Source organism: Lutjanus erythropterus, chromosome 10 (genome assembly GCF_056507025.1).
Source record: "Lutjanus erythropterus isolate fLutEry1 chromosome 10, fLutEry1.hap2, whole genome shotgun sequence".
Lineage (NCBI taxonomy): Eukaryota > Metazoa > Chordata > Actinopteri > Lutjaniformes > Lutjanidae > Lutjanus > Lutjanus erythropterus.
The window spans coordinates 6,963,850-6,980,671 of NC_139326.1; positions in this window are offsets into that span (position 1 = coordinate 6,963,850).

Sequence of the window (16,822 nt, forward strand, 5' to 3'; positions counted from 1 at the left end):
ACACAGAGGCCATTAGAATTTCAAAATAAAGGCAAATAAATAGCAAAACATGTTAGGAAAAAGAGGAATATCTATACATCAGCACATATAATGCAACACCAGCGTTCATTTAAAGCTGAGGTGTCTTTCCATGTGATGAATGTCCACCAGTGACTCTTGTTTTAGCTCTGTTTGGGTCTCCACCAACTGCTGAAGGAAATGTCTGACACTTTAGTTGCTAAATGTCTCGCTACATTCACCAGCTAGTCACTAAACGCTAAATGCGTTTGGTGGTGATGGTCGTATGAAGCCTCATGAAGCCTTTTTCTATTTGTGCTGAAAAAAGATTAAAGGCTTTGCAGCTCACCGAGCACAGTGACATCTGGTGACTTGTAAAACTTGAAGCAGCCCTTCAAGACTGGAACTGAGGCACTACAACACTTCGCTGATTTTTATAGTTTTCGTCTCATATGTGGGCAATAAAAGTCAGAGAAGCCTTATTTTTAAAACTGTAATTCTCTGCATTAAATATAGATTTTATTATGCAATAGATGATCATAAAATGAATAATGTGCCGATATCCATCGTGGGCTCACGTGTTTTCATGCCATTGTCCAAATTTATATAACATTTTGAGTCACAATTTGATGTGATTGGTGATGTGATGTAATTCATTACAAAGCCTGTAACTTTTGTTACATCATTATGTGGTATCAAGCACAAATGCATAATCTATCTTTCTGTAGTGTGGGCTTATATTGGTATTTCTCAGTCATTCTCTTTTCTTCTTATTCCACTTAAGTGTGTATCACAGGTTAACCGCAAAACTTTTACAAGTGTAAAAGTGAAAGAAATTCTGTCAGAAGCCACAGTGACGTTTGCAGCTTTCGAGTTGTATTCTGCACTTAACACAACCTCCGACACAATGTATACATAACCTACACAATCCTAACAGTGTGCTTCACAAGAACAAACAAGCTTCACAGCTGAGGAATCATCCGGTCATCTCTCCCACTGTATCTCAAAATGATGCTGAGGAGAGCTGTGAGAGTGAACTGAAACACTAAATGTGGTCCATAAAATAAATAAAACCAAAAGTAGTAAGTGATATAAAGCTGGGTAGAGCTGTGTCGTGTCGCTGGAAACTTTTGCACTTGATTTGGCACAGGCTTTAGGAAGTCAGGTGGCATGAAGAAGGAGAAGAAGAGCCCACATGGACAGGAGGTTGTGGTGGATGAGGAGGATCAAACACAGGACTTTGTGTCTTGTGTGAACTGAGGGTCAGTGATGGCTTTTTATTTTCAGACTTAGCTGACTTATTATTTTCAGTTTTCAGTCACAGATTGGTCAAGGTTTGGATAAAATTAACACTGACTAGGATTTCTTTTCAGCAGAAAGCCTTGAAGGCAAACTTCTCCTGCCTGCAAGCCGCTTTACAATATGAAGAAAAGAAGCAGGAACAGTGTGCACAAATCTCTCAAGAGTTTTGCAAATCTGGGGTTACCATCTAGATACAAAGTGTTGCAGATTTGGTCTGAGTTTCACATTTCACACGTTACGCACGCTCCTTTGATCCACTGTTAATGTAAAAATACTGAAAACTGTAGCTTCAAGGAGAAAAGCAAGTAGAACACTGAGAATACTGATGTTCATGTGTTTTCTGGGTCAAAATAGCAGGTGCATTATGCCAAGGAGAACCAGCAGAGATGTTTTATTGTTCATCTTTAAATGGTTTAAATTACACCCCCCCATTCTTATCAATAACAGCTCCCTCTATAAATATACAATGTAGTGGTGCAACACAATTAATGATTCTTCGACAGTCATTCGTGTCTATGTTGCCAGAGTTAATGCAGGTTTCATCAAACCCAGCCATAGATTTGTTATTATAATGCTTTTCAGATTAGTTTATGATGATGCCAGACCTTTCCCTTGGGCTGGTGGCTCAACAATACACTGCAAACCGATTATTTGTGCCTCAAAAAAAAAAAAAAAAAAAAAAAAAATACCAATCTGCGGCATACATATTTATTATGGGATGTAGCCGATACCTGCGAAGGTTTGTCAATAAGCAAGGGCTGTGAATATATTGTGTCTGGACCCGTGACCCCGCCTGCCTGAATGTCAGATAACTTACACTATTACTGCCACAGCCCACCGGCCATCTATCAAAACACAGCGAAACGTCAATATGAGAGGCTCGTCCCAAAACTCTAAAAATTACCCTGGTTAGAGGGAGGAAAATAAAAACCAATCAATGTGTGGTCTGAAAGGAAGGGCCAGTCCTCACTGTGCTGTATGAATTTTTGATGCCTCGGCTGCTTAAGCTCCAGACTATCAATTACGAGATAAACAGGGTCTAGGTGATTGTTGTCATGGTGCACAGGGCCGCCATCCAATTAGATCTCGCGCCGACTAATGTGTTAATATCTTACATAATTGGTGTTGGGGGCTATTTTTTTCTCCCTCTCTCAAATGCCATGCTGATCCTTATAGAGACTAATATTACACCATTAGCGCAATCTTATCTGGGCAAAGTAATATGGATGAAATATATAGAAAAGTACTGTATAACTCAAAAACCCATTCCAGTGGCTTGACAGACTATCTCCTGCATGTTTCCTAATCATCACCTTTTTTAGGTCCCACTCTCTTTTCCTATTGTCAAGCCAAAAAATTAATCAATAAAAGAGCATAATGTTCCTGCTGTAGATCACTTGATTGTTTTCGGAAAATAAATTTTTATCAGGTTTTTTTTTCACTTAGCTGTGAAAAGGCTCGCAGATAAAACAACACCAGCTTTGTTGTCAGTTTTTTAGAGAGGGTGGGGGTGAGGCTGGGAGATAAAACCTACAGAGACGAGGGAAAAAAAAAAAAAGAAAGATTTGGGACAGAAATAAGCAACGAGAAAAGAGAAGGGAAAGTAAAGAAACAACAGAGCAGAGAATATTTGTAAAGAGCAAGAGAAAGAAGAGGGATAAGGAAGAGAAAAGAGAGGAGAAAGAGAGAAGGGAGCAAGGGATGAGACGGCTGCCTGGAAAGACGATTAGTATTCATGCGGCGTGGCGCTCCAGAGAGGATTAATGGACTCTGATGCCTAATATCCTGGAGAACAATTAATTTGCCCACAGTTTTGTCATGGTTGAAAGTCAAATGCTGGAACAGATCGATGCGCACAGCCGCCAGTGAAATCGCGGCAGCCCCTTCTGCCGGGCGCAGAATTTTAATTTCATCATCATCATTTTCCCCGGCTGCCACCCTCGACGAAGCTGTCCCTGACATGGCTGAGAGGGCCGCCACATCCCAACAGGCATGCTGCACACACACACACACACACACACACACGGACACGCACGCGCACACACACATAAATAGCACAGTGAATACACAAACATGCAGTACACACACACACATTCAGTATAATAACTCTCATATATGCACATGCATACACACACTTCTGTGATAGAAACATAGGCAGAGACAGGCAAAAACCAGCACTCACACACATATGAATCCTGTACACGTTTGATTTGTGGATAGAAATACAGACAGTCTTAACTGCATGCAGAACCACACACACCTCGACCAAGGTACTTTTTAACTGTTTGATTCTTGACTGAAATTGAGAATGGCAGAAATGAAAAAAAAAACAACTATTTTTTGTGTTTTCTTGTTTTTGTGGACAGAAACAAACATGAGAATTCAGTTCAATTTCTCGTTTTTCCTTTTATAACCTAATATTTTGAGTATTTTATAAAAATGAATGATAACTATAAAAACCTATGCTAACAATACTGCTACCAGTACCTTTAAAGTGATACCGATACCAATAGAGTACTTTATTCAATACCTTTTTTGAAAGGTTCTTCTTTGTGAGAACACTTGTAGTGATTGGCTGCATGCAAAACCCTTTAAATAGTCTTCTAGATCTGGGTACCAAAAGGAGTGAATGCAGCTGTTGTTTGGAGAAGTTTCAATATTACTTTGTACATTATTTTGATACCAAGTACTGATATCCAGTACTGATACTTAGTTATTGTGGTCTGTCAAATATTTTAAGACTGTGCCACCTTCAAAATAAGAGTTCTTCCCTACTTCCCTCTTTGCCAGCAGGTTATATTAGCTACATGTAATTAGATCACAAGAGTGTCATTGTAATCTGTTGCCAGTTACTACAAAAAAAATTTAATTCAATTACAGTACTAATCAAAATCTGAGAGTTCTTTTATCATGGTAAGATATTTTAAATGGCCAAACAGACATAGTGAAAAGAAAAAAAACTGACATTCAATGAGTCATGAAACAACACTGTGGTTTAATGCTTTAAAGTGCACGTAAACATGATGTCATCGGTGTAGCTGCAACCGCAAACCAAAGTCATGTAACACCTCTCAATTCTACAAGCAAAAAAATACAGAAAACTGCAGGTTTGAGTGATAATTCTCTGTTGGTTCATCACACAAGTGACACCTTTCAGATTACACATAATCTTGTCATCCATTGAATATAGAAACTTTAAGGATAAACTCACAGAGAACACTGAACATTGGGGTTCATAGCTGAAATAGCAGGTTTATAATGCCAAGGAGAACCAGTGGAGATGTTTTACTGTTCATCTTTAATTATTTATATTACAGCCGTCAGTCTTATCCATACGGCTCATTCTATGCATGTACAATGTACAACTCAATTAATGATTATCCTACAGTCATTCGTGTCTGTGCTGTTAGAGTTAATGCAGGTTTCATCAAACCAGGCCAAAGAGAGAGACAAATATCAGCACTTACACACTTATTCTGCTTCAATTAGTGATGCTGGATGTGTGGATAGAAAAAGTCTCATCCGTCCTGACTGCCCGTCTGACCATACACACCTTATATCTTCATTATTATCATCCACAATACTCGCTGACAGCTGAGAGTCTCACCACAGAATGACTAACAGCACTCAGAGAAAAACATGTAAAATTTAAAATAAATCTGCATATGGGAGACATACATATTTCAGCTGGTCTTGAGGCAAGACTGCTTAGTGGTCTAAGTTGCACACACAAACCTACGTCATGCCATAGTCTCCAATTCTACAGGCAATAAAAAGACAAAACTAAAAAGAAATCTTGGACAACCACGTTGCCAAAAACTGACGATTCATCTGAAAAAGCTGGATGGGTAAATCTGGATCTTCACCAGGAGCGACTCTATGCTAATAACATCAATAACACAATCACACGTCGACATCACCATCGGCAACACAGCGTCGATCGCCACGCATCGCCGCACCATCGTCAGAGGCGGTAAATATTTCATCAGGGATGCAGATGTGTCAATTAAAGATACGTAGAGACACAGCGAGATCCCTCGTCTGACTCCTCGCTTTATTTGTCTTTTAGCTTCTCTGCCTAGCTCAAGGATATTCTCATTAGCACATTAATGCAACACAAATGAGAGGGACACAGGAGACAGCCAGGAAGCCAAGTGGGAAAAAATAAAGATGTTGGAGGATGTGCGTCACTTCATATGGGACTAACATAGTAGTGTTTCTAGATATCAGGATGATATCAACCACCAAGAAACAACAACAATAACACTGGCAGCACAGCCTACATGGCAATTTAGTATATATTTTATATTATATATGAAGAACTTCAAACTTATTTTTAAGTCTGCAGAGAAAAGGAGGTTTCCAGCTATCACAAGAACCTTGTTTTCATTTTTTCTGTATCACTGAAGAGTTTCATTCACACTGATCGCTCGCTCTCCTCATGACCAGCCGCTCAGTTCAGTATTATCTCACAGTCCTTGCCTCCAGTTCCACGGTTTTTTGTCATAGTTACCCTCTGCGGGGGAGAAAAAACGTAGACATCATTCTATGAATTATTAAAGGCGCCGGTGCTAATTTATTTAATGAATTAAGAAGAGTCCGGTGGGGGGTATTTCAATAATGGAGCACTGTTAGTAGTGTTTTAATAAGGATGGCACACACTGATTGGGTAATTACATCTCAGCTCTCCCCATGCTGCTTCACTCTGGGGCCACAAGAGGAGGAAGCGATGTGACAGTGGAGAAGTTGTCTGGCTTCTATATTTATCATAAAACACACATCGCGACATGGAGTCCCACTCACTGGCCTCCCATTAGAGATCGAATTGGGTTGTGCCTCACAGCAGTCACATGAAAGGGTTATTGGATAAATGGGTGCAGAGCACAATCAATCAACAAGCAAATGTTTGTGTACATGAACCTGCATACATGTAGACCTACATTGTATACGCTTGCCTTCATATTTGAAATATGAAGGGGTCAGAGTGGAAAGGGTTTAAGTGGGACTTTCTGTTTTTACAGGAAAGCAAAAATATCTTTTTGTAAAATGGCATAACTGCAGAGGACAACTAGTCACCAAAACAAATAAATCACATTATTACTGTATTCTGACTCCTCTCTACTGTATTCAGGCACAGTTTCATATCAACTGTGCAATACTGATATATCTCATGTGCTCTGGTGTACATTCATCTGGTTGAGTCTGTTTTTTTTGTCTATATCGCATATCGTGTATATTTTCTATATTTCCTTTTGCTTATATCATTGCATTATTAAGTATTTTTCTGTTTTATATTGTACAAATTTCCCCTTGTTTATATTGTTATTTTTTCATATTTGATATATAGTTATACATTTTAAAATTTCCTCTCCGTTATATTCATCATTTACTTTCTCAGTGACGCTGTTTATATTTTCCACTTTGCAGCTGTAACAGTGCAAATGTCCCCACTGTGGGACTAACACAGAATTATCTTCTTATCTTTTCTATTCTTATCTTTGATATAAAGAAAATTAAGTTAAATTCAGTCAAAAGTAACAAATTAACCAAATTCTCTATCAGTTGATAACATGAAAACTAATGCTACCAAAGCTACCAAAAACAGACCTTCATAATTTTATGGTTACAGGCCTGAAATAATCACAGGTCATTTACATTCATCTTAAATTTAGCCACAATAAATCAGCGAGGCAGAGTTCATATAAAGCCTGGAAATCAGTGACACTAAAAGGTAATGTCAGATAACAAATCTATATGGTTACTATGCAACAGCACACGATAAAGACACTCATGTTGTGTTACAGCCATGCTTATAAGATCGTAATACTTATTGTTGCATTATAACTGCAGTCATAAAACATCAGTATTATACAGTGAATTTAAACACCAGCGACTTAAAATGTTCATTTTGTATAAGAACTCTATAATGAACCATGCAGCATTGTTTGCTGGTACTACGTGAAATTTTTCAGTGCATCTTCTGCAGAACTCTTTCACTGAAGTAAAACTAGTGATACCACAGTATACAAGTCTTTGCAATGTTACTGTGCCTGCTCTGTGATAATTAAGTTCTTGAATCGTAAATATACAAATCAGGATCAATAATGTTTTATTTTTAAGCCATGATTATACATCAGAATTTATTTCTTGATTATATGGTGTATTAATGATCTGAATCTGCAAAGTAACTGGTAACTAAAGGTATCCAGTGTGTGAAGTAAAAGGTCTGCCCATGTGCTCCACCTGTTTTCACATGCTTGGACCTACTTTTCAACTCGAGATCAATCTGGTAATAATTTTTCCATTAACTGATTAGTTGTTTGGTCCATAAAATGTAATAAATATAAGAAACCAGAAAATATTGACATTTAAGAAGCTGAAATCAGAGAATTTAGACTTATATTTCTTTAGAAATTACTCAAACTGATTAATTGATTATGACAATAGTTGGCGTTTAATTTAATAATTGACTAATTGTTGCAGCTCAAGTGAAGATGGTCTACTGTGACATGGAAATGGACATAATGGTGATCTATGCACAAATTAAATCTTACCAAGATTTATTAATAAGGTCTGTTGTGGACTGGGTTGTGATGGTTTGTCATTCTTCAAAAGTGGGGAAAAAAGTTTGGGAAAGCTGATTTAACATACCATTAAACAGAGCGACAACATGCACAGCTGAAATGCATGTCAACCTCAATATTGCGTTAGAAGTTGTGGTTAGAAAAGATCTGGTGTGCAACAATCCACTAAAATATGTAAGCTAAGGTTCAGCCAAAACATCACTTACATTTACATCTCTATCACCAAACCACTAACTTTTAAAATCAGGTGTTTGGTCTTGCTTTATGATATAAAGTCCTCTGAAATGTACCAGTTTCTCACTGCTTTTTGTGTCATCAGCAAACTAAAATACAAACAGGTGAAATGTTGAGAAGAAGGGAGGAAGCTCCTCAGAATGGTACCAACACCTGCAGGTGAAAAGACAAAGTGCACAAAAAATCACTATATTTTTGTGACAATGTATATATTGTAAATAATATGTACAAAACTGACACATGCATTGCTGCTATAAAGACCCAAGCGCTTGTTTTAAATTGCAAGAATGAAAATAAAACGATCCAGCTGTGCAAGCATTAAAACACTCAAGCCACGGGATTACAGTAAAGGTGTCTCACCTTGTATTGGATCAGAGAACTGATCAATCCTGTTAGTGCTTGATTTTTAACACTTCTGCCACTTAAACCAAAAAAAATGAGAGGGACCATAAAGGAAAGTACATTGAGGGAGGGGGGGTGGTGGATAATCATTCCTCAGCAAAAATGTCAGGCTTGGTTATGAATTTTTTAGAAAGCAATAAAGCCCACAAGCCTCGTCTGGCTCTTGTCTCACCGTTCGACACATCCAATAGCTTGCAGTGAGACACAGAGAGCGGAGAGAAAGAAAGGCAGAGACCGGGAGAGAGAAAGAGAGAGAAAGACTGTCTATAATAGGGGGCTTCATTGGTCTGGGCTGGGCCTGTAATGGGACTGGATCCCGATCAATAGAGACGCTCCTCAGGCCATTCGTAGGCGTAATGACTTTAGGTTTCTCAATAATTAAGATATTGTCACTGTGCTGACTGCAGGGTCAGCCAATCATTAACCCCATGTTAAATATGCCTTTGTTTTAATTGCTTTGCCTTAACTCCTCCAGATACGCAGGGATGAAAATTAAAGGGACAGCAACCCTTTTTCTGTATGCGTGTATGAGAGGCAGAGTGACGGGAGAGAGAGAGAGAGAGAGAGAGAGAGAGAGAGAGAGAGAGAGAGAGAGAGAGAGAGAGAGAGAGAGAGAGAGAGAGAGAGAGAGGAGCCCTGAGGCGTAGCTGTACATGTACTGTTGTGGTGTCTGTTTTTAGCAGGTACCCAATCTATTAATTGTCCCTATTTTTAGCTTTAAGAATATATTCTTTTTTCTTACAAAGGCATTGACTTTTCTGTAGCACCATTTCCTGTTCTCTTTAAATATGAAGGTATACTTCTGGAGGTTTGACATGAGAGGAACCAGCCAGTTTTCATTGCTTTTGAACATTCGCTCTATTAAGGAAAGTATTAGGGAGGCCACGTCATCTAATTTTGATTTGGTTGTTTTAAAGGGAATGTAAGGGGCCGTCACGATATCAAGATTATCACGGCCAAAAGAGTTCAAAATAATGCTATTTTGAGAAAATTTGAGGGGGGAAAAACAACGCTATTCTGCAAATTCATCTTTAACTTTGTTTACTGACCGTTCGGTCTCCTTTTCTGGCAAATGAATTAAACTCAGCATACAAGTGTAGTGAGGTGGAGAGAGAGTCTGTCACCATAACTGTACAAAAATGTTTAAAGTGCAATTAGACTAACGAATAACGAAAAAGGTATGCATGAGGGGGCCACTGAGGGAGAGAAACTGAGAAAGGATAGAAACTGAAATAATTTAAGAGCATGCAGTATGTTTTCTTCATTATTAAGCAACCATTGCATTGTTTTTTTTCTGCGTTGTGGTGATAGTATTCAGATTTTTTAGGAGTCCTGAGATTTTGACAACAGCTATCAGCAGTGTTAAGTTCGCTGGCCGACCCGGCTGCACAGACTGCAACCACGCACACGCTCCTTGAATCAGGTTGTGAGCTGTGACAGAGTTGAAATTGTGCGTAGTGTGTCAGCTGTGCGTGTAGATTGTGTTTCATAGAAAATCTGTCAATACGGGTGACGTCACACAAAAATATAAATGTGTGGATCCATATATGACTATTATTCATATTGAAGTTTGAGGGCCATGCAAATTATGGGAGTTTCCTGGGAGAGGTAACAAATTAGGAGGGTGCTGGGAGAAATAAATATGGGAGAAACATGGGAAAAATGAGAGTGTTGGCTGGTCTAGACATGACTCAAGCAGGAGTCATGTTCATGGACGAGGTAATGTATTAAAGTTTTATTCACGTTATGTTTAGTCATGTTCACCAACTTCTGTCTTCACTCTCTAATGTACTCCAGTTTTCCCACAAGTTATAGCAACCACTGCAACTTAACAAAAACACATAACATATACTGTGGAAATGTTACATAATATAGACTCAAGAGGTGCATCATAAAATTCATCATAAAATGATCAAGATATGTCATCAGTGATTAAGGAAACATGATAAGTTGACATATTGGCTTTTCAGATAACAATGCTACAGCCGGCATGTTCTTCATTAAAATTTTCATTCTGGTACAGAAAAATTAAATCATTCGAGTTAAAATTGATACCAAATGTTCGCCACATGAGATTTTGTTTTAATGTTTTTGTTTATGAGTTGTAAGAGAGTCATTAATATTCTTTTTAGAAGGAGTAGCTGTTTATAACAGTTAAATTGAGCAAAATATTAATGGAGTCTGGCAGGAAGTGAGACAGGCAGCCATTCAATTCAAGTCCAGAGTGTGTATTTTCAGAGCAATGGGCTTTTGTTTTTGGGATAACAAGGTTAGCTTTATATAGACAGATAATTAACAAATATAAACAGCTGATCAACTTCAGGGTATCTACATATTTTCCATTTTAAAATTCCAGACTTTTCCAAAGCCAAATTTCCATCTTAGTACAAAAAACAAGAAGTTTATTGTGTTAAAAAAAAAAAAAAGTTGGAATGTTAACATGTATGTTACATTTTGATAATGTATGTTATTATGTTGCCAAGTAATTTCCAGGATATTGTATATTGTTGTTGAAAGATATTGTCGATATTACTAATATTTTTCCATAATTTCTTTTCTATTTTCCAGACCTGGAAATGACTAAATTCAAATTCTACACCTTTTCTTTACTCCATAGGGAAACCTGTAACTGACAGTGTAGGACTCGTCGTGCTCATATTGTGCTTGTGTAGCTTCTCTCCCTTTGAGCTTGTGGAGGAGGCGGTGGGGGGAAACAACTTGCTTTAAGCATAGATTGTATATTAAATAGGGACCCAACCTACTTAATATACCATGTAAGGCTCCAACGTGTTATTTGGACTGCAGTACTCATTTCTGAACACAAGGATCTTACACATCGTTCCTTTCAGTATACCGCGGCACTCCTTCTCTACATGTCGAGTTTCAGAATTCTGGCCAGCGAGGCTGACTGTGGAGCCAATGGTGGTAAAAGAGGAGCTGCTCATCTCTTGTGTCACACAGGCACAGCCTACTCAGACGGTAATATTCCTACCTCACTTCCCCCATCCCAGCAATCACTCGCAGCCATTCCTGCCCCAGCTGGGTGATGAGAAACAATGAATTTATATCCGACGTGCTGCCATTCTTTTCTCTCTTCTACACAAGAGTCCTGTGCTTCCCTCTCTCCCCTCTGCCGCCTTGCCATTGGCGGTTGGTAAATGGACTAAAGCGCCACTCAATAGGCCGATGCACTCCGTCAAGGCGAGGGGGCTTGACCTTTCCTGGCGTGGGGAAACGCAATTCATATCGGCCCCAGACCAGCTGCCCGCTAAACGAACATCTCATCCAATTTCCAGACGCTTGCTACACAAAAAACAGGAGTGGGGGGTGGGTATGTGTTGGTTGGGTGGGGGGGGGGCTGTAGCTAGAGTGGGGCTTGGGGAGAGGGGCTTGTGGGCAGGGAAGTCCTGATGGATTTTAGATTGGTTTCTCAATTTCTCTTCAGTCAGAAGAGGCGGGGGGAGAGATGAGACAAAGAGGAAAAACAAACACCAAATACGTGAACGCACACACCAGACAGGCTGGAAAAAGGTTGCTTAAACTGACCTCGTGATTTACTGATTATTTATTCACTTGTCGATGTGTTTATTATGCCGAGTTGTTAAATGATTTTATGGGATTTCACTTGATATATCAGGCTGCACCCTTTTTTTGGACTGAATCTAAATCATCAACACCAGACAGACTATTAATGACGGACCACCAAGAGAGACGGTTACTGTGGAGACCGCATTCCCCCAGGACTTACTCATGACAAACACACAAACAAGAATATAAACACACAAATGCAGCACACACAAGGAACCCACAACCACACACACACACAGTCAATTCCCTTTGCTGAATGCACACACACTCATAGTTGCAAACACGCGACCATTTGCTGTAACGGAAGGTGTTTTAGTGCGCGTAGCAGTTCATTCAACACTTGGGTGCTTTTAAAGCATGATCATTTATTAAATAAAAGAAGTTGGTGCGCGCTGCAAAAAGGCAGAGTAAATTAAATGTAGGATTTGTCATCATATACGCACGCGATGTGAGACAAGTCCATTCGGATGCAAGGCAAGCAAACTGTCTGAGAGAGAAATGAGGATCCGTCCCGCACACGGGGATGTTTTTGCATGTGTGGGGGTGTGTGTGCACAGTATGTGTGGAAAAGGCGAGACAGAGAGAAGACACACACACACATGCAGAGAAATTAAAAGTGGGCCGTGCATCAAAGTAGCACTGTGGCCTAAAAGGGACAGTTCACCCCAAAGTCAAAAATACATATTATTCCTCTGGCTTATAGTGCTATTTATCCATCTAGACAGTTTTGGTATGAGTTGCAGAGTTTTGGAGATATCCGTAGAGTTGTCTGCCGTCTCTCAAATATAATGGGGCTAAATAGCACTCGGCTTCCGGTGCTCAAAGTAGAGCAGCGTTGATTAATCAATTATGAATTAATGAATTGTTATAATCTATTCTAATTCTATCTCTGAGCAATTTTCTTATGAAAAAATGTCCATTACAGTAACTGAATATCTTGGGCTGTGGCCGAAACAAGACATTTGAGGACGTCATCTTAGGCTTTGGGAAACACTGATCGACATTTTTCACCATTTTCTGACATTTTGTAGACCAGACAACTAATTAATTAATCAGGAAAATGATCAACAATAAAAAAATACTCATTAGTTGCAACCCTAGCTCAAAACAGAAAACAGTAATTTCTCTTTCCAGAAGTTATGACCCAGTTACTGAGGATAATCCACAGACCTTGCTGTGAGAAGTTTTATGTAGGAACTACTTTCTTTTTAGTCAAAAGTGTTCTTTCAAGTAGAAAGAAAGTAGTTCCCATAGATTCTACTGCAGAAAGAAAATAGTACCTGAAATTGCTCACAACAAAGGCCTTGGATTATAACCGAGTCATGATTTCTAGAAACATTACTGTTGATTTTTTTTCCAAATGTATTTTTTTTTGCCATTTAAGCTAAAGTGTGTGGGTCCAATTTTGCAAACCGACACCCACAAAACTGAGAACCAGAGGACAGACCTGTTATCCGCAATTAGTCAAATCCGCACCCGACTGGAACCTGTGACCCGACCCGCACCCATGATATATACACTCACTTTTCGAGCACTTTTATTCTCAACTGAGGCCGTGCCTGTGCTCCTGTAGCTGTCAATGTGTTTCCATAGTGATGACGAGCCTAGCTTGCAGCTATCAAAAGCTAATACTTTTTGAAGCTTTTTACAAGCAGCAAAGCCACTGACAACATTATTCTCACAGTCTTATATATTATTGCATATTATTGTATTGTATCTGTTGTATCAGATATCACCATTTTTACCCATCCCTGCCCCTGTGAATTTAAACAAATACATTTTTTGACCTGTTACACAACATTTTTGCGGGTCACGCAGGTACCCGACCTGGTGCAGGACTCTTTTGCTTTACCTTGAACACCACATGTGCCATTTAAGCCTATTATACTAAGAGAGAGAGTAAGCAGACAGACTCTGGATGGATGAATAGCACAACAAGTAAGAAAAAAAATGTATTTTTGATTTTGCAGTGAACTGTCCCTTTAAGTCCCTTCTCTGTCTTGAAGATGGCTGCATTAATTGGACCACTGTCAATTACCATATCCTGTATGTATAATACATTTTACACATATATGTTCCCGTCATCATGTTCCTTCCTTTTCCCCTTTTTGCTGTTTGAATAAATATTTGACGCATCATATATTATTTATCAGACACTAGCTTCATTTATCGAGTGGAAATAATATGGTATATATTTCAATTTTGTTACGGCTGATCTACATTTTACCATTTGCTGCAGGGGATGTCACAGACCTCGGTGGCTGAGCTGCTCCAAAGACGCCTATACTGTGGCATGCAGACAAACGCACTTACGCATAAACAGAGACACACGAACAAGCACACAAACACACACAGGCACAAGGAGGTAAACAATTCCCACTTTTGAGAGCTCGATTTATGCCTTGGGCTACAAACCAATCATAGCTCTGCTGTATGAGCATGTTTTTTAGATAAACAACTGGTATTGGTAATTTGGCACAGCTCCCTTGGACACGCCGATGTGTAAGCAGTGTGTCCTTAAACTGTGAGTATACCAAATGAGCCACACAGCAGCACCGAGTCACATCCAGGGACACAGCGCCTGAGGTCTCTTGGGTGTGCTGCTGTTCCCTGTAGCCCTGCGTCTGTCTGCCGATGTCTGCATGGCAGTGTTAGGCCTGGCCCAATTAAACCTATTTAGAGAGCCTTCAGCCCTGGGCTCACCAGGGACTCAACATGTCATCCTACCTTCCACAGACATGTGACTTCCTGCCTGTAACAAAGACGGCTCATGTGGTATGATGTAACCATTCAGCATTTTGGTGAAATATGCACTTTTCCACACTCGGATTGAATGTTTGTTATTCTTATTGCTAAAGTATCAGTGATACCTGTTTTTTGGGGCGACTGTCCTCAGAGCTGCCTTCATTCTTGGTGGTAGTGATGGGAGGGATGTGGGATGTGGGTTGGCTACACGGACGGAGATCAGATTTCCTACACCCCACAAAAGCAAACACAGCTAGTCGGCAGTGTGTGCCGTGCATCCCCGGAGTCCAACTGCTGCTCTGAAACCAATTTAGCAGCCCATGCTGGATGGAGTAAACCTCTGCCCCCTCCCTCTTTTCTCTTCTATCCATCCATCCCTCCCTCCCTTTCCTTTCCTTTCCTTTCCTTTCCTCTCCCTTCTGTCTCTACTCAGCTCTCCTCTCCCTGAGCGTTACTCTTTGGAAGACACAGTGAGACAGAGGGAAAGGGAGGGAGGAAAGGGTGGGAGAGTTTGGGCATGAGAAGGGGGAAAAAAGAGGGGAAAGGGTTCTCTTCTTTCTGAAATCATGCTCTGGATCAGTCTGGAGAGGCCTAGCGTGTTTGGATTGGCATGGCGGCTGGCAGACGACAGGGGGAGGTGGAGCTGGAAGAGAGTTATAAATAAACATTTCAACAGGGCTGGGGAGAGGTGTCGGCAGGCCTCAGGCCACGGACCTTCCCCGGGCTCGTTGGCGCCCCTCCAGGTCACATTACATGAGTAAACTGCCACACAGCAACACCGTGTGTGCGTGTGTGTGTGTGTGTGTGTGTGTGTGTGTGAGACAGACAGAGAAAGACAGAGAGAAGAGACCTGAGAAAGTCGAGTGCGTGTTGAAGGCCTCACTATGCCAACGTCAATGCACATGCACAATTAGCATATTATTACATAAAGACAAAATGTTCCATTCACACTCACTGAATATGCACTAAGATGGTCTGTAATGAAAAATTCCCATTCATTCATATCCATTAAATATTAACCATTGAAAACCAATACTGTCCTGTTGTCAGGTGAAAACCTTGTCACAGGACTTACATAAAATGTAGTTTAGTTTATTCATTATTTAGTTTAGTTGGTTTCATATTGTATATTTTTGCTTAAGTGATCTTTGCAACTTCCCAAAGACACGGTGGTTAATGGACATGGACATGTGGCCAGGAATCGTGTTTCCTGACATTTACATGTACCTGATTTTGACGCCAGGGAAGCAAAGAAGGCATGCAAAAGTGTTGGATTGTAATGTTACTTCAAGGTGGGATTTGTTGGAGAAATATAAGCAATGAGGACACCAAAGTATATTTTGGTTGTTGTCAAGTTGGTCAAGTCTGCACAGATATTGAAGAGACATACTGGCATGCAAACTGATGGCTGCGTCCATGTTTGCAGTTATTCCCCAGCCTGAGGATGTGCGATGCAATGCATGTGCATTCTGGACTGATTCTACCCAGAAATCCAACATACCTGCCACAAAATGGCAACCACAAATCCATGTTTCAGTGCTCAGATTCCAGTTGTTTCTGCAAGTTGCAGCGATCCACTTACTTCCCTTTTCTTTAGCTTTTAGCAGCCTATAAAAAGATAGCTCTGATTTCTTGATGAATCTATTTGTACTGTCAATCACACAACAGCTCTTTTAAGCTGAGTGCTAACAACACAGGTGTAGTTCTGCTGGAGCACACCGGAACAATGCTTTGACACTTTTCTTTTTCCTCCTGTGAGTAAATAGAATAATCACAGTTAGCAAAATCCTTTTGAGCAAATAAAGATTCAATTATCACTAAAATGTATGGCCCCGATCAGACAGTGTGCAGCTTTTCAGATGTTTTGATGAAAAAAGTGTAATGCAGACTTGCAGCCGCAGCAGTGAGACAGAGACACAGTGAGCGAGCGCTTATGTAAACTCAGTATTCCTGAATATTCTCAACATGAT